Source organism: Varroa jacobsoni, unplaced genomic scaffold (genome assembly GCF_002532875.2).
Source record: "Varroa jacobsoni isolate VJ856 unplaced genomic scaffold, vjacob_1.0 scaffold_386, whole genome shotgun sequence".
Lineage (NCBI taxonomy): Eukaryota > Metazoa > Arthropoda > Arachnida > Mesostigmata > Varroidae > Varroa > Varroa jacobsoni.
The window spans coordinates 85,847-112,985 of NW_019213288.1; the positions used below are offsets into that span (position 1 = coordinate 85,847).

A 27,139-nucleotide genomic window follows, 5' to 3' on the forward strand; every position below is an offset into this window, starting at 1 on the left:
TGCTAATTGTGCAGATATGCTGCCCGGATGCAAGGAAAAGCTTACAACGTACACTGTGCGCAAAATGAAGAAACACTTTGGCTATGTACCGCGCTTGAACAAATAACGGTACGATCGACCGAAATATAGAAAATTTCGATTTTAATACTCCGTAGTAGTCCATGTATTGTGTTGCTGAATTATTCAACGAAACAGTGTAATCTATGTTCCGAAATCGGTGCATTGATCTTTCGGTCATTCTTCAGTCTTCCTCTCCTCAAGGGCTCTTAGGAATATGTTACATCTAATTACTTTATTTGTTAGAAAAATTTCGGGTGGCTAGGCCGCCGACGCTCGGAGTTTTGAATGGTCGCAGTCATAAATTATTAGAATGATTATTTGATACTGACGTGATGGAATATTCAATCAAGCCGAATAAATACGCCGTAACGCATTTTTCAAAGGGATTATGAGAGAACTGAAGTTAATAATTTAGAACAAGCATTTGTCTATATCTTCAAATCCTTTTTACTTTCTAGTTCATTGGAATACATAGTTCAGGTAAACAAAGAGATCAAGGGCAATACGTTTGCTCGAAAAAAAAACCGTAATTATTATGAACAGTCTCCGTGTCCTGGGTTCTGCTAGCTCGTACGCACCTCCATCCTGCCTTTACTCAATCGGCTTACCGTGCGAGAAGGGATTATTATGCGGCGCCTTATTTCCTCTGTGACTTTCGTTCTCATGAACCATTCAATTAGCTCAAATTAGCTTCCTTGGGACGTTAATTAATTTAAATGATTCAGTAGAGTCTTACCAAATCGATTCTGTTATATCTCTCAAGAGAAGTGAGCAAAAAACTAAAAACACCCAATTAAAATACGCTGTAATTATATTTTGAGACTTCGTATGTGCTGTTCAAGTGATAAAAATGCGAAGGGGAGTTTAGAGTGATCGCGGGGCTCGAACCCCCGTAGTCGTCTCACTCATTGACAAGCGTCAAGGCCAACATTGTTTGGTTAACGTCGCGCGACCAAAGGTAATACGGGTATGCTCATGGTCCTTCAGCCTACAGTCGTGCTAGTAGTAACTAATAGTTACAAGATGGACTGGATACGAAGTCGCGTCGGAACTAGCCACGCCCAAAATCCGACTGTGCGATGAAACCTGTCAAGTCAACGTTGATCTAGTACGAGCACGTAACGTCGATGCCGGTACGGTTATCGTTCCACAGGCAGCCGCGAAACGCCGGGCTGAGTCAGTAATCTGTTGAGCACTCTGGTGATGACAAGATTGATTGATATGATTGCACACTTTAAGTGCCCCAAGTCACTCATACTTACGCAATAGCGCTGCATTTTTAGTCAAGGTCGTATTTAGATTGTGCTACGATATTTACTTTACGTAGGGTTTAGCTAACTGGTACTGCTGAGTCAAGGAAATATCGAGAAATATAACTCAATCGCCTTCCTTTAGGGGGTAATTCCAATATTGTAAAATTTGTCTTAAGCATATTGCATTTTGAAGGCGGTACTATTATTTCTTGTTAGATGGGAACTCGAGACAGGGTCGATAGGTGTTAAGTGCTTGCGTAAACCGATAAGGTTATTTCTCTCTATTTTTTTTTCCTGCTGATTAGTCTAACGTTCGGGGAATCGCAGGGAACATTGTTCGAACATTTTCCTAGTAAGCCTTTTCCTATAAACGCAATCACTCAGCTATAGCATTGAAGCCGATCTCTGCCGAATATGATCATGGACTTAGAGCATTCGAAGATTTCATTTAGCTTCAATCTTACTATAATGCAGTGAATAGGAAAAGTAGTTTATCGATGATTATTCGACGGTAGAAATTATTGTCAGCTAGCTGTATTTAACGGGTGAATTGAAGCGTACACATATACTTCGATATCAAATCTTATTGGAAAAAGGATTTTCGTCTAGCTTCACGACAGATAGCAGCTTAGCTCTCAATGAGGATTTGAAATCCCCAGGCCCCTTAAAATAATTGTATGTCATTTCTGGGTAGATTACAGATCCTCCAGTCACTTAGTACCGCAAGATTTCGATCTAGCAAAGGCACAAGAATTACTGAGCACGTTGTTTGAAAGAAGTCCTTTCGAAGACCTGCATGCATTTTTGGATTAGTAAAATTGTCTCTGTATAATACATTAATAGCTGCTATAATGGAAACGACAGGGGTTAAGATCTAGCTCGGCGATCCTCATAAAAATTTAGATATCGCCTATACACCTGTAGGCTCGGTGTCTGCCGGTCTTGAAGTTCAACACAGGAAGACGATATAATTATATAAGTGTACCTGTATTGCGCGTAACGAGAACGTTTGTTTAAATATGGACATGCAGAGAACAAACGAGAGAGAGAGATAGAGAGATATCTCATATTTGCTTACATTTGCCCTGCAGTTAAACCCAAATAATAGATGTTGGCACAAACTTTCTAATATTCTGTCAGTCGTAGTGAATTGATCACATCAATCATAATATACCTAATAAATTGAGCTTTAATATTAACGTTGAGCTTTTGTTTAAAGAAGCTGTTCTGTCTGACGCCCAACTGGTGATTGAAGGGAAGCATACCGATCGATTTTATCTACTAAAAGCAGGTAATAGCAGCTTTTACTGCACACAATTGACAACCACACTATGAACGCGTACATTTTCTCTACGCTTTTTTTGGCTTCAGGTGATAATGGTTGGAACGTACACCCGTAAATGGGCGATGGGTCTGTATATTTCAAAAGCTATCAATGTAGTACATATTGCAAAAGAGAGTTCATATTTAGATATAAGACTATATATTACTTTAGCGCGTTACATTGAACTATAGGTCTGCTTTAAAGAGAGGTCTTCGTCATAGGTGCTGTGTTTACCAAATTCATAACGAGAATCTTTCCCATCGTGAATGAGTTAGTGTTGCATATAAAAACGCAATTCTCGAGCTCATCATTAAAAAAGAGCCGAGGAGTATTAAATTGCTTTCTACTTTGCATGTAGCACAACCTCGTAAAACGCCACTCCCCTTAACGTTACTCTGTATTGCGTTTGTGAATACTTAGCTATTGTTACTACGCTCACGAGTACGATATCCTATATACATATATAGAAGTGAGTGTAGCCAAAGTGGGTCGAAGTAGTTTCTTTACGGCACTCGTTGAGTGTCGCGGTCTCATAAAGTCGTATTTAGTCTCTGGCCCATGTGCTGGGGCTAACAAGCACATGGCGCCAGTTGCTCTAGGTGGATGTTTAGCAACTTCAATGCAATATAAAAGATACATATTTTCACGACTTTTCTTTACAAGCTGAGCCGCAACTGCGAGACGGAAGTTGGTAAGAAGTATATTTACTATCCAACGTAATATCCGACGTATAATATAGAAGACGTGCAAATCTCCATCTTCCAATGAATACACTAAAATAATAATCATAACTATATTTTAATTAGCAGTACGCAATTATTAAATAATACCATGTTAATTAAAATGTACTGAAAGTAAAATTGAACAGTGCTACATTAGTCTGAGTTCATTATCCTGACCGTCTACCTTAGTAATGATAGTTTTCATTAGGCCATAACACTGACCATGTACAACTTGATTGCCAAATAGTTCTATAAATTAGAAGCAAGTTCGTCTTTTTCACTTGGTCTCTCTCTCCTTGTTCTTTTCCTAATCTTGCCGCGATATTGGTCCCTTAATTTCCCTATCTGAGGCGGTCTACAACAATTATTGATTAGCTGAGCTCATCGAGGCCCAGCTGTCGTGTGGCTGGGACGAACCGCAACTCGCAGTTGATGAGAACCTTTTTTCCGATTTAAAATAGTGTCTACCGCCCTATGATATAAGAATTAGTCCCTTGGGTGTGGTCGAAACCGATTAGAGGCACGAAGGGAGGCTATTACAGAGTGTATTGTATATTCGGACAATAAACGGTGGCTAGCACGAGGCAGTTGAAACGGCAGGCTTGGAATTCTTCAGGGAAGTTTCTCGTCCCAGATGAGAGACCGAGTGAAAAGGTGGCCTAGGTTGGGCTATGGAGGCAGCAGGCTTCATTGGGGAAGGCGCAAGACGCATGAAAACGATGGAAAGCGAATACGGAGCCTTGTTGACGGCGGGACAATATTGAGATCGTAAAGCTCCAGGGAAATCGCTCACGATCAAAGGGAAAGCGGTTTGCAAGGCTTTACTCCTCTTTCGTCTCTACCTACTAGCTAACTCTCGCTCCCTCGTTTTCATTCGCCTTCAGCCTTGTTTTTCATCTTCTCTTTGGCCTGGGCTCGGTTCCTGGCTTCGGCTCGGCTTTGCTACCATCCTGTATTTTCAGCTTCTTCCTTTCCTCTCTTTTCCCATTCAGTCACGTTCTCCTTCAGCTCTCTTCCTCACTCGCCAGTCCCTTGCTTCGGCTTCACCAGAATCTTCCACCACATCTTCTTCCCGCTTCACATCAACACTCTCCCTTCTATACCATTTTCCTTCCCTAGTTTCCTTGTGTGGCCCAATAAAGACTGAGGCCGATCTCGGTGATGAGAACAATAGTTGGTAACAGCTGATAGATAAAAAAAAAAAAAAAAAAAAGGGGGGGAAAAGAAGGAAAGGACGAAATAATGGACGAGACACAAGCCAAGGCGAGCTTTGGAAATTTAATATCGACATGGACTTCGTTGGCCGAGACGAATGAGAGGGTGGCTACAGTGAGCCGTTGTCGTCATTGCTGCTGCTGGTGCCGTTGACGCCGAAATGACAACAATGACGACAAGATTGTATGAAGTAATAGAGATGCCATGTAATGGCTAACGCAAGGCTGAGAAAATGGGCGAGTGGGAATGGCATCAGAAACGGAGTCGCAGGAGTAATAGGGACTGAGAGCTGCATTTGGAAAAGCGGACCATAGCTAACTGGGGTCATCCGGGAGCTTAACGCTAAGGACAGGTTTGGGCAAGAAGGCGATCGTTACAATCCGGACGGGGATAAAAGGGGGGAACAAGATAGCTGGGGTGTTCTCTTAAACCCGGTACTTTTTTTTTTTTTTTTATCTAACAAAGCATGGCCTAAGTTCTTTCTGGGCTAGAGGAAAAACAAGAAGGGAGTTACTAACTTTTAGATTGCAGACTGTCTACGATGGTTGACCGTAAACAGATAGCTGCATAACGAACAAGAATGTGAGAAGGCTTGAACTAGCCGAGTTATAGCTGTGAGTGTGTATCTCGTACCTCGGAGAAGCAAGAGAGACAAAAAAGCAGGGAAATATCGGAAAAAAATAGACCAAGAAGATGATACGCCTCCTCTCGATTCTGAATGTATCATTTACGTTTGTGGTCAAGTGGGAATCTAGTTTCATTCTATACTCTTATGTTAAGTTACACGAGCAAGGGAGAAATGATCGATGCGAATTGGTCTTTTCGAAATTTTATTGAAACCTTATTCTAATTGAATAAGATCCTATTATTTGAAAATACTGTTTTTCCTAGCGTTAGAGTGACACGAGTATAGGCCAAATACTATAGAAGGCTAAACGATATTTTTGCGATTGATGCATCATATGAAGTTCGCTTGAGTGCTTCTTTAGCGTAGGTTAATCAATGACAAGTTGTATTACTACTATGACAGATCTGGCATCATATATTAGACGGCTGCTATATATGTATGCAGTAAGGAGCACTATGGCAATATATTTCAACCTGGAATTTAATTATATTTTTTCTTTCTAAATAAACATACAGAATAGGTCAATGCTTCCCATGTCCAACTCAATATATAAAGAAATTGTCCGAAACGAAATCATATGTCTCATTCACGATAATACAGTTGGAAACCTTCTTCTTCCCTTGGAAAGCGAAATCTATAGACTGCCATACGAACAACCTAACAATCAGCACCTTCTACTTTTCTGCTGAGAAGATCGTATATGCCTACGTATATCTAGTTTGCCCCGCTATAATGAAAGTTCATTGAGGCACTGAATCATACACCGTTGGGCTACGGGTCGTTAAACCCGGCGTTCTTGTCGGCTTCTGCCGAAAAGATCAAATCCGTCAGAGGAGAATGTAATGAGGAAGGACATCAAGCCTCGTCGTAAAAGGAAAACTTTCAGCACAATCTGTTTTCACACGTGTTAATACTGCGAATAGCCTATTGAACTGTTAAAACTGATTGAGAAAAATCTGTTAATAAGATTAGACGTTCAACTCCATTAAAAGGGTTGGCTCCATTTTTGAGAAACGAAAAGCAACACTCAGGACCAGATTTTTCAAATCAACAAAGCATTAAGGCGCCAATAGACAAGCAACTATATCTCTATGCAGAGCTAATGTAAATGTGTAATATTTTGTCATGGATCTAATAAAGTTTGTCATTATTTCTTCGAGGCCTGAAACCTCGTTACTATGAGTCGCAATATCACACAGTTTATAGAGAGTCTATGGAAGAGGACTCATAGTTAGACATGTATAATTTCTTACCGTACATTAATTAATCGCGCTATAGTATAAGCTAGGTTCATAGAAGAGGCAATTCAGCTTCATAGACATATGTGGATCAGTTGTGGTAGGTAGGTAGGTAGGTAGGTAGGTAGGTAGGTAGGCAGGTAGGCAGTGATGTCGCAACGTAGCAAAACTCGAAATAGTTGTTTAGGTTCAACCAATTTGTCTGACTATTCTAATTGAAAACATATTAATAATTCGTTGAAGACTTAGCGTGCGAACAGCTAAGAACTGTTTAGTCTGCTTGAAGTTCATCTGTATAAAAATACAGATGAACTTCAGGCCTAACGTTATGTAGCTTACCAATAAGGCCCATAATAGCTTAGTATAACTATTATAATATCAACAACATGACTTTACTGTAGTATATCGGGGCGTTTTGGCCGCTAATTACCTGGCGAGAGCTAAGCTTCTTATAGGATTTATCAATATTTGGTCCGCGCGTGAGATCATTACACAGTCTTGCTAATGCTAAGCAGCTCAACTAACCTAAGCTGTACCGTCAAGGCATATGGAGTACGCTTCGAACATTTAACTACAAAAATTTTCTCCAACTCCAAGACAGAACTCTTAGCTAGAACTCGAAACCTGTACTTCTTTTTATTAGATATAACAAGCATCGTCACTAAATTCGTTTCAAGTATGTACGATAACGAACAATACTTGAACTATTACACTCCAGCTATGAGAAACTTCTTGTTTTTAAGGAAAATACAGTTGCCCAATGACGACCGGTAACTGTAATCAACCAATTAACCATTAATGAAAGACATTTAATTCCTGATATTATTTGGAATGGAACTATTACGGTAATCGATCAGATAGATTTTGTGCTGCCAAGATTACAGGTACCATACGAGCGGCATCATCAACAGGTAGCTAGCTGACCTACATATAAGCTATCAAAGCAGTAGAAAATAACTGTGAACGTTTCGCGCCATATATGAAAATGTACGGCGTTGGTGCTTAGTGTAGCACCCATGCAAATCATTTTCTGTTCTCTTATCGTTCCCTTCTGTCTGTCAATAGACTCACTACAAAGTGTCCGATCTGTGGGTTAATGCACGGTTTGCAGCAACCTAGAACACCAGTGTGTTTAGTGCTCGGACAACTTACTTGATATTAAGTCGTCTGAGAGGCTATGGTTTTGGTCGGTCCGTCGGACTGCAGAATTGACAAAGGCTTGCTTAGTCACGCATGGACGAAGATAGGCGGAAGAAGGCCGAATAGAAAACAAGCTGGCAAGCAGTGTCTGAAAGTGGGTTCGTCTCGAGTTGTCACGAAACGACTGTGTACGGATGTAAGTGAACCTTGAGTATGTATGCATATAGTGTGTAGATGGGTAGATGTGTGCCTGTGTATATGGTTCGCTTCAGTTGTCGACACTCTGTCTCGGTTTGTCTGCTCTAGTCCTTCTCGGCCTCAGCCGCCTGGGTTTTCATTGTTGGAAGGGGAAGGAAGAAAATAGTACGAAGAGTAGATAGGCTCCTAAGAGACGAAGCGCGCGGCGCGACCAAGGATGAAACGCGGCAATCGGTCACAGTCATTCCACAAAGGCAAGGGAGGTTTTTCATTTACCCCATTGTCCCTCCCACGAGTCACGAAGAGTGCGATTGTCCTAGAGAGCATGGCCTGCTGAGGAAGTACACGGAGCTGTCTCAGGGAAATTCGGGTTGCGATTTACCTTTCCTTGGAAACCACTTCCGAAAGCTCGAATTCCTGCTGTGTAACCCCCAGAAGAGGGTAGGGTTAAGGGCGGTAGACGAGGCTGTACCGCCGACGGCAGTAGGAGTAGCGGATTCAGCCAGAGGGACAAATTGATATTAATGGAGCCTCGTATGCAAGCGAATGTCGTCGTACGTTGCGCACCGTTGTATGCGGAGATAGCGTGCGAGACTGCGCGAAAAGGCCGACCATATACTGTAGTGCAACTGTTGTCACATTACTCCTGCGCAAACAATACATGAAGAAAACGCGTTACTCGCCAATCCTTTGAGCTTTATTGTGAGTCTAGCCTGCTTCCTTTGAATGAGTAGGTAGTACACAGAGGAATGATGCGTTTAAAACAACTGTTAGAAATTGCTTTCTGCAGACAATTAAATAACATTTATTCGTAACAGCTTTGTTGGTTACCAAAAGCGCCCATATCAAACATATCGTATGATTAACATAGAGTCGTTTTTATTAAGAAACATTTCAGATTACCTAATAGCGTATCGACTATTAAGCTGACCTCAGGCACCTAAACACAAACAATGTAAATCGCGGAGCAAACGTTTCGTTATATGGCCTGCTAATTCAACGGTCTACAATTGCTTAAAATACAGCAGGCTTCAAGCACAAGAATTATATGGGCCTTCAAAAGTACCTAGCATTTCTAGCGTGGGACGTCACATCCATTGTATAACAATCAGGCACTGCAACATTTAAAGACTATTATCTCTGTTTAGCAAATGCCACGCCCGAGGGAAGTTTCACAACTCGATTCGATCAGTACGACTGCCAAAACCGAATCCAATCAAAACATCCAGCAGCCTGTCTAGCCTATGCCTGAACCAAGCCTATACTGGGCGAAAATGGACTAGAGATTGATACCTCCATGATGTCAATGTGCGTCTGTGTCCACTCTTATGGAAATGTCTTCTCTCTTAGCGCCGAATACACTGTGTGTCCATCTGTGTGCCTGGCGCAGAAGATGCGTTGGCGGGCACCCGCTCCTTGGGCGCACACATTCTACTCACTTTATACCTTTCTATTCCTCATGCTTTTCACCAACCGTCGAAGATCACGTTCTAAGGTGCCTACTTCTATTTGTGAAGATGTCATGTACTTCCGCTGCTCACACTGGCAAGCCAGTGGGAGAAAAGGCGACGGCGTGCGCTTCTTCCGCCTCCTCTTAATGCCAGCTTTTTTCGCGATACGGCTAGCAGCAGCAGTAGGCCTGACGCCCCACGGGGACAGCATCTCGATTCGTAGCCGAGATGCAATGACCGAGAAGACCATACCGGACTGCCGTTCCCGCTTCTGCCTGCTTCTTAAAGAGACAAAGAATGCTCTGGATATGGAAGAGGCGAAGTAGGCTGGGCGGTGGCTGCGCTGTGGGGGTTAGTACGGACGGCGGCAGGACTCTGTCCTTGGGACCGTCAGGCCATAGACTCAATTGTATTCCCAGTAAACGGTCCGTGTTCGCTCAGGGGGGTCAATTGAATTGCACAAAGCCCAAAGCAAAAGAAAAAAAAAGTGCGGTGACAGAACGGGAGTGCGCGAGTGAGAGAGCGCAGAAGAGAAGCAGAACGATAAGAAGAGCGACTGGTGGAGGGTAGCGGCTGACAGTACCAACTAGCAGCCGCACTAGGGGGTAACAGCAGCATCAACAGCGGGAGCAGTGCCGGCGTCGGAGGGCAACAGCATTTCGAAAGAGGGCAGTGCTGCTATGCCCACTGCAATTCAAAGTAGCGGGAAGAAACCGAGAACAAAAAAAGGGGGGGGGGGGGGGGGCGCTAGAACGGGCGAAGTGTCATCGCTTCAGCGTTTGTTCAGTCTAGCCCCCGTTGGCGGCGGCAGCGGCGGCGGTGTCGTTGTCGTCCTTTTGCCAACTCAGCCGTCGAGTCGCAGCGCCCCGGCCGCCGGCTGAATTTGGTCCATGGCTCTCTCACGGGGAAGCTTTTAGTATAGAATTGGATAAAAGTGAAGAGGGTAAGGTAGAAGATGGACCTAACAGAAGCACTCAACAGTAGCAGAGGCAGCAACAGCAGCAGTAGTAGAAGGGAAAAAAGGAGTTACAGCCACGCTATCGTGCTGTAGCGTTGGACAACGCAACGGGCAAGAAGGAAATAGCGAGACCTCTACCTCCCCCTCCATTGAGTTCTAGAGACTCCCTTCGATAGGTAGATTGAGTGAACTACGCGTGGTAAGCTAGGCCTCTACAATGCCCTATGGCTTTGCTACCATGAATTTCGTTTTTGTCTAAGCGAACCCCTCCGAAAGCGCATTCTGAATCAAGAAGTCGAAATCAGACAGGTCAAGCACCTGGTAAAGATGACGTTATCTGCACGTGTTTGTGTCACGTCAGAGCAAGCAGTACCGCCTTATGAAGAACACTCTCGTCTATAGAAAATAGATCTGTTATATTCTGTCTCGATGTATTGAACCTTCTTCTGTTCTCTGTTTCATACTTGCATTACGTGGCGCATATTAAACATATAGCTTAACAAACGTCACTCTCAATAATGACCTCTCAGAAACGCAGATGTACTTCTATATATAAATATATATATATATCTGGTTACCTATCTGGTCGATATTTTGAGACACTGGATATCCAATACAAATGTGCATGCCTACATTTTGAAGTCAAGTGAGTGTGAAAAATATTCGATTTTTTTTTGCTAGGTAAATGGATGCAATTATAGTGAGTAATAGGCCCCCCGGTTGCGATCACTGTGATATTTTAAATAGGACTCAGATATACAATAACATCTCTGAACGACAAATTCACACTTGCATTCAAAGATCTTGAGCCGCATACAACACGTTTCCAATATCCATTATGTTTTCCAACACAAGCGGATTACCGAAATAGCAGCTTCAACGTATAGATTAATAGAGTAACCCATCTCTCCTTATAAATATTATCAAAAGATTCTAATTTTTGTGTAGATGTTTTTCATTCAACTGTAACCGAAGATTATTATCGAATACGAACCTGAAGAAAGTGATACCTTTGGAAGATTTAGGAAGACTGCGCAAATTTCGATTGATGTCAGAGCAAAAGGGAAATCCAACCTTAAATCTGACGTTCCTCGTACGGCGCCATAAAATCGCGATTAGCGAGTTTAGAAACACCTATGAGAAATATTTGTACCTCAGTTAACGACTCGTATATGCTGTTCAGCATCAATTTCGGTTCCAAAGCGTCTCTACTAAGCCAAGGAACGTTCCGCGTACACGGCTAATGTTGTCATGTTATGTTCCACACCAATTAATAAACAAATATGTGTTTAAAGTATAACTGTGATTTTTTTTACGCATGTAAGATGCGATGAAGTATTTTAAGAGCTGCGATGGTCGCTTATATATCCAGTCTATACCTTGTATTAGGAAGCTGGCACCCCTTCTATAGGGGAAATCTAAGCCAAACAAGTAGCAGCTCTTCGATATTTGCTCAGAACTGTGTGGTGAATGTCGTCACGACAAGCGTGTGTTATAATGTTATTAGTAACCCCAGTATGTAGCTGATTCCTTTATTAGGTACTTTCAAACAGCAGTCACAGGAAAAGAAAAGGTTCACTCACTGGCAAGGATGATGCGAGAAAAAGTTATGATCATTTCTCGAGGAATCTTAGACAAAGCTGAAATTAATTATAAGGTTAATATGTAAACTGAAAGCTTGTACGGTTTAGGATGTGCGACATTTTGGAAGTTACCTCGAGTAGCAATGCCCAACATTTTATATTCGATAGCCTTTTTATTGCTGGATGGCGCCAAGAAACCAGCCAACAAGGTCGCTGAGAACTTACTGCGTAAATATACGTATCAGTGCAAAAAAGGTTAGTGTATAGATGCAAGCGGCTCAATCGGCGCCACATAAGACGACTAAATGACTGAACGACGATTATTGCACGATCAGGAACTCGTCACAAGGCGTCTGCTGCTTAGTGTGTTGAGATGCTCGGCACGGCTGTGAAGGTGGGGAACGTCGATATGTATCAAATAGGGTCAACAGGGATCTGCAAGTGTTTAACTGTCAAAACCTGACTTGAATTGATGTTGGAAAGGCTATGCTTGAACTGGTAATCTTATCAAGGCTTGACTGAATAGATAATGTCATATACGACAATCACACCGGACAATTCATAGACAGCCATCAAAACAGAGCTATCATTGCGTACCGATGGCGTCACAAAGAATCGTCGATTCTGAAATATCTTGCGCGTTTAACACGTACTTATTTGTTTTTATGGATGTGACCCGTACAGAAACGGTTACGATTGAAAGATGCAAAGATACTTAATGCTTCAATATTCTGTTCGTTTGAATACAGGGTGCTTTTTTACAAATTCAGGAACCACTAAATACTCTCAATCCCGTTTTACGTAAGCAGTGCGGTGTTGGAGCATGGATCTTAGGAAAGACACCAACGCCCTTGATGTGCGGTAACATTCTACTGCGATCTTCATTCCAATTGTCCTTTTTCGTATATTTTGTTTGACAGGGAAATAGCCCTTCTTTATGGGCTCTCATTTTTCTATCACGAAGACTTATACCACAAATATCTACTTAGTTGTGAAATATGAAGGCACAGGCTGCGCTTGCGGTATACAACGTAATCATAAGTAGGAGATAGCTCCTGAAGGAAAATATACATTACTTCGTAAATAATGCGTTTTACTATTTTGTTGACCTCTCCTATAGCGTCCCTTAGATCATAGCGGATGCGGTAGAAAGGGCGTTCGTGATGTTCTCTGTAGGCTGAATTGGACGACGGATAGATATATGTACTATTATTATTATTATTACTATTTTTATATGTTATTTCCCTGGAGAGGAGCCCCTCTAGGACCTCTTTCATTCATTACTGTCACGGCCAGTTCTCTCTTGCGCATTGTAGCGTCTTCATGTTGCGTTCCTTCCTTTCGGCAGGCAGCTGCCCACTGGTCTCATCGCTATACGCATCTCAAGCGCTGCAAACTCCTATTAAGGGGCTGTATTATTTATAAATAAATTCACTAATCGCTGTTCAATATTTCAGGTTTACATAGCGCCTTAGTGCATTCGATAATAGCAAGTATTGGACAGTCATGCATCTCATAATCTTGTCGGTACGATGACTTGAAGAATAAAATTTCTAGAAAGCTCGAGAAACGACGGTTCGTGCAGGCTCCTTCAATTACATATAGAAAACTCAACATTTTTACATAAGAAATAAAGTTTTTGTTTGAATGTATCATGTTATAGGTAAAATGCAAATGATTCATTTTATTTATGCAGTTTATTTTTATCAGAAGTTTTTCTCTCGCAGAAGTTGAGGCTGATTATTATTCCATTTTCCTTCGGACAAAACATAACTGCGTGATAATATGGATAAGTCCCAATTTCATCCAGAAAGCTGGTAAACGAGATGCTATGGTCAAGTCAGTTAGAGGGAAGCTAGCTATGAAAGCCTCGTTCGCTGTCTCAGCTACCGCGAGCCTCTTTTTTGTTTCAGCTTAGTAAAATTCACATGTGTATACGATCACTCTGAAAATCTACTGTTTACTTTCATCACTTGATTCAGACCAATGTAGCAGTTATTATCCCTGTTATTTATTATCTATTGATTCCCTAATGTTATGTTTATGTTATCATGTGCTTCCTTATCAAGCAGATAAATGAGACAACGTTTTGAGGTACTCTACTAGGGACAGTAAGACCGGCGATATCCTTCAACGTTAGTAGTTACCTCGAGCAGAGAGTCTTTTGAGGGAAAGCTCCTGCCTGGGCCTTAACTGTCTAACAGATCACTTTTAAATCCATATTGTATATCTAGCCGCCGAATCTGATCCTTACTGGTACAAATTTTGCCTTTGTTCAGGCAAGACTGAGTTCACGGGACCCTAAGTTTTGCCTTGAATACCCAAACTGTTCTGAAACTATTTAAGTTAAGTTCGTTGTGTATAAACCACCTCTGCTGAGCGAGATGCCCTCATGCCAGTGTCCTGTAGGTTTGTATCGTGTAGGTTAATCATGATAGATCGTCGTATGAGATGCGCTCCATCGTTTTACGTTACCTCATGGATGGAACCTCGACACGAATTTCACAGATATCCCAGAACTACTGGTGGAGACACTCAATAGCCTTGGGCGAGCACCCGAAACATTTCGCCTTTCGAGCCTTACATAACCGGCGGTGGCGGCATAGCTGTACCAACCTTCGAAGGGCCTTTGAAATCATCGAATACATAATGCGCGAGTACGGAAGTATATCGATTAACACGGCTTTAAGTTTGTAGGGTAATTCATAGGTTTGGCTTTTTGCGGTTTTGATGATAAACATAATTTTGGACAGCAAGAGTACCTAAGCTCCTCACCAATGATACAGACAAGCAGCTTGGTAACGGTTCGAGCAGCCTCTTTTGCTACGCCATTGGCCTTCAGCTGTTTGATAGGGATCTTAAAGTCGCACACACCGGAACGAATCAAATCGCCCAGAAGAGGCGCCGTAGCGATGTTGTAAAGTGTAGACAACCTGAACTCATCGTTAGGTCGTGCAGGCAACTGGAAAAAATATACGAGGCAAATGCAGCGCTTTACCATCCAGAACTTTAGCGCGGCCCAACTCGGAATAGACTTATAAAATGCAGATTCAAATCAGAGAACGAATGAGTTGGGAACTCATCGTCGCCTGAACAGTCATTGTTTGGTATTTGGCTTCATCTTCTGTCGGACGGGGCAACTCTTTCACTACTGTCGCACACGGACCGCAGTCCCTGTGCCATGGAGCGACAGAACATATTTTCTTTTGGTGTAAACTAGTCAATTTCTCGTCATCGTAGCGCAAAAGAATTTTCATTTCATATTGCAGGTACATTAGCGTGCTGCTTTTGGTGATCACTGTGAATCGTCGTCCGATCAAAAAAGAATAGGACTTCTTCACCGCCCACATGACTGCCAGATATTTTGTTTGAAAGGATTCACCGTTTCATCTTTTGAAGCCCAGAAAAGCCAGCTACCTTAGGCAACCACACGCCTCTCTGCCGACCTAGTATCAGGCAAGGACAACTCCGAGTCTGACCCTACAAGCGTTCGTCTGCAGCTCTGTTTTAGTCCGTCGTGGAAGTGCTGGAAAATAGGCTTTTTTCTGGTGCAGAAATACTAGCTGGTATGAGTTACTCCAAGTACAGGAAAAGCATCTCCTGCACTTAACAGCCCATGTGGAGTTTTTGGAGAAACTGTGGGTGGAGCGCAATGCGATGCAATATAATATAATGCAAACTTCATGAAGCTTTTCATGAAGAAGGTGGATTGTCGTCGGAGAGTCAATAAGATCTCTATGGTACCTGCCGCAGATGCTGCGGATGCCCCTCAAATCTTTTGAAGAAAGTTACGAGATCGTCTAGACAGATTAATGCCATTTGTTGCTTGAGTTTTCTAGACACGCAATTCACCAGCCACTGAAACGTGGCCGAGGATATGTTGGCCTTGTATCAATAGTTTTAGTTGGCCAGTTTGAAGGTCATTCGCTTAGTCCACAGTAATTCATGTTGGAAAAGCCCAACTGATAATAAGTCCATGGTAGAAATAATTCTGGTCTTTCAATACGTCGAAGAGGCAAAAAGTCCGTTTTGTTCATTCAATTTCCAATGGACAAGATCTGTAGACAAGAATAGAACAATAAGCAAGACAAGCTGTTTGTGCGCAAGGTTCATTTTGTGAGAATATGTAATTACTATCTGGTTTAGCGCCCGTTGCACCTACTTAGGGGTGCAAGATTTTTACTTCGCGCCCCCATGCGAAGTCGCTTACAGAGCTCTAATTTACTTTTTTTTGGGTGGCATTTGCATGCTGGACCCGGTGGATCAGAAGAAATCCAGTCTGTTTACTAAACGCCCACCCGAAGTCATCATGCGGTATTTTCAGGCGAGTGTATCAAGCAAGCAAGCAAGCCCCGAACGCCTTTTCTGGCTTTGTACTTGGAGAAGACGTTTACGTACGGTTACGGTCCACATATCTTCCTCTGTGTGCGCTTATTTAAACAATTCGGTTGTTCCTTTACCACGCGCCTTTGAGCCTTACTATATTGCACAGGCATTGATCCGCAAGATTCGTGGTAGGTTCTTCACGGGTATAAATCTATTAAACTACGCTAAATCACGAAGATATCATTGGGAAACAAATGAGGCGCCTCGTGTAATGTAGCTATTTTTGCGGAGCCGATGGTACCCTTCACTAATCTAGACGATTTCTGTGTCGACCATACTACATTCATTTCTTGTAATGCGGATGCGGCGCCACCCGCGGCAGTCCTTTGTAGAAAAGATGTGGAGATGACACTTACCATAGTTCCTGTGCCCAGTATTACAATGCTTACAGCATTAGTATAGACGGCGTCCTTGAACTTGAACGTTATCAGAGCGAAGGGCGTATTTGGATCTTCTTTTCTTCTTCTTCACAATGCTAGTTGGAGACATCTCGCCCTCAACAATGGTAGTACATGCCAGCCCACATTCGACTAAAGGCCTGGCGGCACTAAAAGGCCACAGGCGACATTTCAGTCGTCTATAAGAGCCTTTTCAGTTTGCTTATATTGCTTAAATGTTTCGCACCATACCTTTGAAACTGTGTCTCGAAGGGGCAAAGTTTTTTTTGGGAGCAGCGGTTAGTACGATTGTTCTGAATCTTTATACCAGTTAGTTAGCGAGATCTCAAGGTCAGGTTAAACTCCCTTTATCTATTTGGTGGACCAAAATTACGCGCGCTAGCTGGTAGCGCTGTCGAGTCGGGCAATGGCGTCCACTGTTAGATCACGAAAGTTTTATCAAATTCCGTGCTGGGGGAGGCAAAAAAGTCTCACTGATGGAACATTGACAAGTACAAAATTTGGTAGCTCTAAGGCTCTAAGGTGCGCTTTCATTTATGCCCCATATGCTAAACTTAGTTGCCTCTTATTCATCTGTAGTACTGGGTGCTCTGATTCGGTATCACAGGGCCGGCTCTCAATTATGGAGCGGTAAGCTTGCTGCCATTGTTTATGAAGCCGATTGAAGGAGCACAGATGACGCGGTTTGCGGCATATAAAGTAGCATATAGTGACAAGCTTATACCTTTAAGGACTTATAACTTCCAGCTGCTCGTACATGTTGTCACTAAGAATTGCTAATTTTCTGAAAGTTAACTACCAAGAAGACTAATTACTACGACTCTCAAAACAAACTCGCATAGCGGTCGAGGTGAAGCGTCTCCCAAGAAGCGTACAAACATTTTTTTTGTACATAGTTTAAAATGAATCATAATAAACGCCATATCACTGAAACCGAATGGCAAGCTAATGCAGGTGGATAGAAGCAAAACCGACTGAATATGCTGGCTCTCTTAGAAAATTTGTGCACAGGCAAATTAATAAGAAAGGTGTATAGAAACGATGCTGTGTCGGAAAGCCAAGAACTTTTTGGTGTTGAGCATTTCTGGTATCTACACAGCGGTCCTGAGTGTACGAAATAGACCGAAGCTTTATAAACATTTCGAATGAATACTAGTTGTAGAAAAAGGAAAATTATTCTTATTTTTGTCAAATAGTCAAAACTGAAATTTTGTAGGCATTTACGTTGTGTAATGAAACAAGGGCGGATCGAAAGGCTGCGGCAGTTTACAATGCGCGATAGATGACACGAGGTTTATTCGTTAATCTCAATTATATATGTGTATACATAATATCGTAGCGTGCACTGGTCTGTTTGTGAAGTTAGCAACGGCTTCGGCAAAAATAAGCTCTCGTTCTACGTGCCCATCACTTTTTTGATAGCGCTTCCTGTCCGAGTTGAAAACATTCGTATATTATTGTGAGGGACAGAGAACACTTGTAAGCGATCGGTGTGACTGATCGGCCGATTCCTTACCGACTCAGATGACTGCATCTCGTCATTTGCATCTTGAGAAGTTTCCGTCGATTACTTGGCGCGTTCATGCATGTCACAGTGTAATGACGACAGATTTACTTGCGACTCACTAGAATGCGTTCATCCTAGTTGGCAGGCAGGGCCTGCAATAGGTGAAACGATAGCGAACGAAATTATGCGGTAGAACTAACTCCATAACAATGAAGACAGCAGGAGCAGCAACAACAACACGTTGCCTTAAACTTTTCTCCTTTGCCTAACTCCTTATAAAACTACAAACTGAATAAGTTCTTTCCTATGAAAAGAAGCATTTACAGCCAGATACGTCGTTTGAGATCGCGGAAACGAGTCAGACTTACCGTTCTCCCAAATGTGATCATCAAAAACCGTGTGCAAATCGCTAAGGCAAAGGGGAGATCCCCCATGGCAGATTTTACTCTAAGCAACTCTACAGTTTGTTCGTTGTTTTTGCTGCGATTCTAAAGTCGATATGTCCCTTGTGCTCATTATTACTCACAGTAACCCGATAACGCCTGGGAAACACTCGAGGAAAAGTACCAGGCACGAAAACAGTGAGTGCTCTCCCACCCAAATGAACGTTCGTAACAAACAATTGTTCACCGTGTGTTTTTCTCAGCTGATATCTTAAAATGAAATCACCCAAAGAGGTACTATCGGGTGTAAAGCGGTCTGATGCCCCGCGCGTAAGCACACGAACTATATCCTAGTAATACAATGAAATGCTGGACGATCCACACATCTAAGCAGTACATATTTCCGCTCTACTCGAATCCATTACGAGATCAAATAATACATGAATAAAATGATTTTTCTTGCCTCTACGAAAGGTGCACTTTGATTCGAGTGCAAATACGTTTACCAACATTGTCAGCAAATCTGAGATCTAAGGCTAGTTAATCATTGACAAATGTCCCTTCACGGAACTGAAATAGTCCATTATATAATGTTTATTCTTTGGTCAGTATTCTCTACCAGGTAACCTAAGGCTTCACTTGCTCGTCAGCCGTAGGTACGCGCTCAGATTTTAGCATTTGCTAATATCTAATCTACGAGTGTATGCAAACTATGCAATTTAAGCAATTGTGGCTGATTACATACGAAATTTGGTTATCTATTAAGAGATATGTCTATAAATGAGCCATATAGCTTCTAGTTTTTAATGCTCTTATTACCGTAAAGTAAACGGGTCGCTTCCATGTTTGAATGAAATAAACATTATCCGCCGTAAAAAATGTGCCCACTGCGCTTCTCCTGGAAGGATAAATAGAGAGCATTAGGTCAAAAGTACTAGCGTTCTTATTAGATCCTGCATACGTGCATACGAATTTACATACGATGCCTATAGATAGTAGTCCGCTGTGTGAGTATGCACATGCATACAACGAAGTTCTTCTTCTTCGTACAACAAAATGGCGCTTACTGAAAGGTGAGTCTTGCTTATCGGAGCGGCCCTGAACCTTATAACCCAGTAACAGACTAATCAACCGCCATTCTTTCATGCTCACTTACTTGGCACTTGGATCATACTTGTGCGCTCGTGTAGAGCGATCCAACTATGCCTAATTCGTCACGAGATGAAGTTCTCGTCGTGTCGCCAATCCACAGTGTCCTTTGTACGCCCTACAAGACCTCTTCGTGAAAAGAAGATGATGATGAACAGCCGGTAAATAGCACAACGTAGTGGTAGAAGAGAAGATTTTCTCACTAGCAAATCGGAAGTGCATAAAGGTATCATCAGTTCTTTGGATGTTTCATACAGTATCGGTGAATAGAACCTGCTTCACTGGAGGGTGTTTATTTAGATGAAAAAATAATTAACACGGATAGATTTGTTATCTATACGGACTCCACGAGAGCGCATCAAATGATTATTGCTTAATACATACTCACAGGGCTAACTTGCGTTGTTCAAGTTATTACAATGTCCTATATAATGGATATTATTATTATTTGAACGTACATGTTAATTAATATTCATTTCGCGGCAATAATTACTACTATATATACTGAAAGTAAACAAAAACCTGGGCGCTTTATATAATGCTAATCTTCTTCTCAAAGCTCAAAAGTGCAGGACACCGTTAAGTAGATTTTATTACCCGACTATGCTTCTTTGTTTTTGCATGCGTGTATATTACTATGAGGTTTGTTTTTGCATATGGATACAATAATTCGTTTATTTCTCTATCTAAAAATACTGTATCTGTTACTAAGGGAGCAACAGGACAATAGTATCTAGCGTATCACTAGAGGCGTAGAGACACTCTGGCCTAGGAAGTGTTTACCTAAGAAATATTCGTTCTACATGTCCAAATGCTGTCGCAGTAGTCCCTGCAACAAAAACCACCATTTAAGAGCGTTCTTATGTGGCTTGTTTTCAGCCTGTGTTAGCGATAGCAACATCAGCGTCTAACAGGGTGCCAGAACAACTGTACATTTTTGCGTAAATCTAATCAGGCAAATGTGACGGCAACATCACCGAGGTCAACCGGTAGGTCTGTCATTCGGTCGCTCTCTTGCTGGCAATGGCCGCGCATAAAAGCAACGTATCACAGGGGGGAGTCCTAAACGTGCCGCCTTCTGCCGGTCAACGGAGATGATGGTTCCAATAGTTGCAGGAGGTGGGGTATGCATCGAATTACATATGTCATTCGAGCGTGTGGCATAATGCTTCTTTCTACTTATCCTCCTTTTCCTGATTTTTCTTCGTCCATTTCTATTTTTATGGGTAAGGTTACATCGACCGTTCGAGCCGCAGGCCGCGCCACAAAACACTACCGCGCGACAGCTGATGGCGGCTCGAGCAGCGTCACCGGACAAGCAACGTAAATTTGCTTCAAAATGTTTCCGTTTTACATGATCACAAAAACGTTCTCGTGTTTGCGTTTCCTCAGTATCACAGTGGAGCATAGTGGGTATTGAACGCATTATAGTTTATCCATGATGTCGTCAATTATCATTAGTGTTTGAAGATGTAATGCACAGAATACCAATTTATGCTGCTAGTCATCCTGTCAGAGGGATATGTCATTGTGGTTAAAGCTTGAATGTTGGATATAGAATAGGTCTGCATCTTAGTCTATCAGCTTTCACGGTGTTCACGGTTAAGGGCACACGATTATTGCTAAACAAACTGGCTACCTGACCGTATTTTTTCGACCTTTATTTATATACCCATCTGGCTTGATTAAGTACTAAAACTGTCCATAGCGCTTGACCGTTGAATTATGGAAAACCAAAAATTCTTTCATCGGAGTTCACAGAATAGCATCATACATATATGACAGTACCGTATAAGTGTTTATGGATGCCACCGACTATGAGTAACGTGTTGGTCACATTTTAGACTGAATTCTCTTAGCCTTACAGTAGAATGCAAACGTTGTTTTGATCCATAACACGATTTGGCTACTCATTGACGCGGATATACGGAGTTACATGTCAAAACAAAAACCTACTTCCGATATCAGCGGTTGCAACCTCGAAGGCTTCGATTGCAAAGCCACTTCCCAAATATTTTGAAAACCGGCTCAGAAACTAAGAGCACGTGAAGCCGATAAAAGCGCAGGAAATATGTTGAATCCAAGAAGTAACTTACTCAAAAGATTTAATGAACCGGTTTTATTCTAAATGTCTAATTAAACTCTATCTAAGGATTTTGCTTGTAGTGCACTCGTGGAAGTACGTGAAACTACTCGAAAATGATGGGTCATTTGAGAGTAAAAGTGGCTCACAGGGACATAGTCCATCCAAATTAAGAATTTATTGAACTCTGAAAAAAATTATGTCAATAAAGGGGAGCTGTAAGAGACTTATTAACAACATATGGGTATATTTATGGATTGTATAAGTAACTATGCTATCTTTGATTACAACAGTTATGCACGCGCGGAAAGACGCTCAAAGAAGTTGGTTGTATCTTGAAAAACTTCGTACGCGGCTCTGCTTCCTACGTGAAGAAGATAATCGTTTTGAATAGCCGTTGACGCCATTTTGAACACAATCATCTCCATTGTGCTTTGACTAAGCTCTTCTTAGACACTTCCTTAGGTAACTACGCAGTTTTAAGCTTGACACAAGCATTTGTCGCTGCCTGGTTCTTACATACAAGATCAATACGAGCGCCTAGACACTGCGCACAATTAAATAGTGTTACGTAAATGAACTATTCCACATAAAAAAATCGATTGCGTTTGTTGAGCGTAAAAGGCGTGTTCTCGTCTGCCTCATCCAGGCTTGGCCAAAGCCGCAGCAGGAGTTGCTCGCTGTTACTTGTCATCTTTGTTCTCGTCGTTATAGCTCGCGGGAGCAGCTATTTCCGAGGTATCCCTAAGTGGTCTCTCCTTCTGTACAGTACGGCGAGTGGTCGACTATGGGTGTCTGCTTGTGTGTCAGCGCGTGTGTGCGGCTCTTTGCCTGTCTCCTAATAGTCTATGTAGTAACGACCTTGGGGTCGGCGGACCGCTGCCATCAAAAGCTTGTTATGAATCCATTTCCATTTCCGGACACAAATTGCTTTCGGAGTACTACAGGCCTTCGTCGTCACAGTCCGTTCGACGGAATGAGGAAAGGATGAAAAAGAGATCCTTGCCTTCAGCAGTGGACCCTCGCGTTGAGCCCACTGCTTTTTTGCTGCTCAAGGAGTTCGTCACTCAATCAACTGCACTTCGAGTCCCCGCTGCAGCTACACAGTCGTATAGCTATCATATAAGATCTGTGTCGCCTTGTCGAGCCGATTCGAGCCAGTAAGACCCCTATGGCCTGCTGTAACGGTCGCCTTTTGCCCACTATCCGCTCCTTCTCCATTCTCTAAAAACAAACTTCAGCTGTTGAGACTATCGATACTTGAATACACGGATCATCGTAACGAACGTAAGGCAGAATCAAGGAGTGGAATAGCTCTTTCTTCCTGACAACCTAAGCCCCTGTTTCTTCTTCAAATGTTCTCACTCTCTCTCCCTCTCTCAACTTAACAATAGATCAGTTTTTATCGATAGATTCCAGTTAACATAGTGTACGGCGTTTTATTGCTCTTTTATATTTTCTTCGTTTGCTGCTTTTCTGATCGACGACGCTTGTAACTGCGGGTAGTCATCGATCATTCTCCTGCTATACTGTGAGTGGCACGATCGCTAAAAGTCGAGAGTACTACTCAACCCCTTCTCAGGGGCAAAAAAAGAAATGTAATTTTGGGAATAAGGAAGAAAAGAGTAAGGACGAGCACCATATTAAATGTGGTGCTAAAAAAAGCAGCCACGCGTACACATCGATGTAATGTGCTATGTCCCACACCACTGCTACTTCGTCTCACTCGCGAGAAATTGTGTACGTAAAGTAAAGGAGCAGAAGTGTCTTGTATAACGAATAACGGCACAAGCCACGCCTCCGAGACTTTGAGTGAACGTCTTTCCGACTAACCCTTTTACGGAATAGGGCGACGCAGAGACGGTGCGGTAAGTGGAAAATGGCGGCATTTGGGAAGAGGAAGGGGAGTTCGGAAAAGAGGGGACTGTCGGGTCGACTAGAGCCGTCGGAGATACAATGGTAAGAGATAGAGCCGAACAGCCCTTGACAAGAGCTAAGGAAACATCAGTCGCCGCTAAGAAAGGAAGCGGGCAGGCAACCAATCTGGCTTGGTTTCAGCCGTCCGCCCACGACGCCTTCGAGCCATGACGCAAAGGAATGGCTAAAAGGAGGGAGCTAATTGGCCTCATCAATCTCTCCCCACGACACAATTCCCAAAACCAGAGGAACAGTCGACCTCTTGGTCTCCACCAGTTTCACAATCACCCACACACATCACAGTGGCTACTTTAGCGCTTCGACGAATCTTGGCTTGTTTAAGCAGATATTTGTCTGTTTTTATGAATGGTGCGGTAAGATGAATAACACGCTTTTTTCCATAAAGTAAAAGTAAAATTGTGGGTGATCCAGGCATTAGCTCGCCGGACAAAGCGTTTCGTAAGCAAGGTTTGAGCTTCTATCGATGACACATTATTGTACAGCAGCGTCCACGACATACGTATGCACTGCTACTGCGTAGAGCTTGATTTCATTAGAGAAATAGGGTTCACTAGCTTTGGCTTCTACTACACTTTTTACCTTGCGACTTTCATATCCAAAATATGTACCTTGGTCTACATATCTGTAGGGCTGAATTAATTTGCTTGATAAACGGACAGACTTCACGGTACATGTACACCCGTGCACTTCAACGTTAAATTACGCTCAAAGTTTACCCATCATTGGTTCACCTTTGTGAAATAGTACTGCAAGCACTTATATAAATGTTTATAGCAACTTGGCATACTAACCTTTATATTCTACCCTCCTATATCATACACATGACACCTTTATGAGCTTGGCGAAAACTGTGATTCCTAAATTAGTTGATTTACGGTTTATGGGATTATTTAGAATCTACCAATGATTGCATTGTACAACACACAGCATCGTACTGCCATTCTTCGCTTAGTTTCTAAGCCAGACTGGCCAGTGTCCAGGCTTGTGGGCAGTGAGAAGCATGATACAGATGACAACAAGTACCGGCTAGTTGTGTACAAAGGTGTTTATAGCTTCTTGGTTGCCTTTCATATAGTTCGCAAGCGATTTTGACGAAAAGCCACGTTTTAATTAGATAAATAGCAGTCGATGATACATACGACGAACGAAAACGGTCATCCTGCTAAGGTTTAACTTGAACAGTACGACTCGCAGCCGGCAGAGAAATAAACGAGGAAACATAACATACACATTCGTAAAGTTCTTTTAAAAACACAGCGTCTAAGGTCACACACACAGCAGTCTTAGTCGATTAAGCCTCGAGCTGTATGTAAATTCGCCGGAACACTGTCGTGACTTTCGCCGGGTAGTTCATTTTACTGACACTCGTATCAAAGGCTTTCCTGAGAAAAACAGCAAGATATTTCATTGAGATATTAGTCTACGTTTGAGCGCTTCGTTCAGTGAGTTCTTATAAAGTCTCAAGATCTAACTACGAAACATTGCCTCGATGTTAGATTCAGGAAATCAACGGTTAAAGTCCGCAAGCGAAGTTCACACATGTGTCTAACATGTATCAGTTTGTTTGCAAAGATGTTTCGCCTCACTTTTGAACCTCTACAGTTCAATAGATTTATTAATTAGCTCAAACAACGACTATGTAGGAGTCGGTTTTACGTAATCGTATTCCGTACTAGATGTTGATGTGGCTAGACTCTATACCAGTAAAGAATTTTCTGTGTGAGAGAAACTAAAAGACATACTGCGCTACACACGGTCGAGATCCGCCTAATTCTAATGAGCTTTCGCTTTTAATTAACGTTCAGCTTCAAAACAAAGGATAGTTACTTTTTTAATAGCTTTTAAAACACAGATACAATTTTTTAGCTCACACAAAATTTCTGCCTAACCAACACTCATCCTAGCAGCCCAGAGCAAAGCTGGGACGAGCTAATTTACAACGTAATATACTTGCGCCATTTAGGTGACTAGATTATATTAGCTCAAATCGAAATTAATCGATAATTCGTATGGTGAAGAAGCAGGATAGTAAAGAAAAGTTCGCATTATTTCAGTAAATTCATTACAATGCGCTTCCTAGAATGTAATTTCATTAGAAGAAAAGAAGAACTGATGACGATTCATGTATGCAGCATAAGAATATTTTGAAGTCCTAAGTGAGAACGATAGCCTTCCGTAAAACTTCCTTCTTCTTACACATCACTATAAACCTTTAATAGGGTAGTGAGGTAAACTAATTTACTCCAGCTGTCTACAGTTTTCGAAGGATCCGGATAACTCGTAATTAGATTTACGGCAAATTGTCTTTTAGTCTCGTTTTTCAGAAAAACGCGAAGGACCTAATGCATTTGCGACAACGCTATGCAGACGGAAGTTAAATTCCGGCGATGACCATAAAGTAATCTAGTGAAAATGATCATACTCTATAAGCATAGCTTTCACTAAGACAATCGGAAACTACATAAAAACTCCCAACGAGCTAAAGCTTTAGAACGGGTTAGCGTTGAAAATGGGCAGCTCGATCCCATCGTTTCTACTAGATTAGCCATTCATAAAGATCACTCATAGAACTTTACCATTAATTCTGTAAAAGTGTTATTTTGTTTCTACTTTTTTTTTTTTTTTTTTTTACCTTGCCTCGTTTATATCTTACAATCGCTGACAAAACGCATCATCCGTATAGGCAAATATGTATATATACTTTCCTTGTTACTAACAAATACTTTTCCAGCTTCCTATCTAGCTATGCTTTTGAGACACGAACAACGGAGTCAGTATCTTGTGCGTCACTTTTGTCGGTTTAGATAGATTCACGTTATGCAGAGTCGGGTGACACGTAGATCTGGGAAATGATTCCGGATGAGCTGCCCGCCAAAACAGTTCTCAAAGCTAGCGAGGGCCGTATAGATCACACTCGGTCCATGTCGCTTGTCGTCTTTTCTCTCTCACTTTTCCGACGAAACTCGACCCTTTCGCCCTGCTGAGCAGCGACAATTGAATAAGCGTTCCCTGGCCTTCTCTCGCTTCTCCAAAAATAGGCCCCATTATAACACGACGGACCATAGAAGACACAACGGAACAAAACTGGTCCATTGTATTTCCCTGCTGAGTCAAACCATCGCTTTATCTCTGGCGAATTCGTCTCTACGATTACGAACCGACAAGCCGGATAAAGGGAAGCTATTCTCTCGTTATTATTATTAGAGCTACATTTTACCCATGTTGTAGCCACATACACATGTAGCCGGATGGCTGACGTGCAGTTTTAGTATATAAATGTCGCTTTTTTCTCGCTCTATTTTTGGCGTCGTTTACTGCAAAGCTTGCTGATAACCCTACAAGCCCATTATTTCCTAATCGTCTAATACTACGTTGGTTTTAGCTTGGCCAGCATGTGTATGCTAAGATGCTAAACGAATGCGAAAAAAGTAGCCATATTTTTTTACAATACAGCCCAATATTGATTCGAACATACGCTGTCTTTTGTGTTTTCGAAGCTGCGAACTAGAAAAAATTAAATTCATT

At 42.1% G+C, this 27,139-nt stretch overlaps 1 long non-coding RNA gene across 5 annotated transcripts; it reads right to left on the bottom strand.

Moving 5' to 3' along the window:
* Positions 1-7,053: 7,053 nt before the first annotated feature.
* Positions 7,054-27,013, bottom strand: LOC111259937 (uncharacterized). 5 transcript variants are annotated; one of them, XR_015310801.1, is made up of 5 exons: positions 24,406-24,741; positions 19,601-19,874; positions 19,264-19,342; positions 18,071-18,213; positions 7,054-8,424 (listed from the first exon to the last, which is right to left on the bottom strand). It is a non-coding gene; the product is annotated as an uncharacterized LOC111259937 (long non-coding RNA). The 5 variants fall into 5 exon arrangements; XR_002679933.2 differs by lacking the exons at positions 7,054-8,424; positions 24,406-24,741 and adding exons at positions 24,754-24,996; positions 26,247-27,013 and having other exon boundaries at positions 17,774-18,213; positions 19,601-19,795; XR_015310802.1 differs by lacking the exon at positions 7,054-8,424 and having other exon boundaries at positions 17,774-18,213; positions 19,601-19,722.
* Between the last annotated feature and the right edge of the window lie 126 nt (positions 27,014-27,139).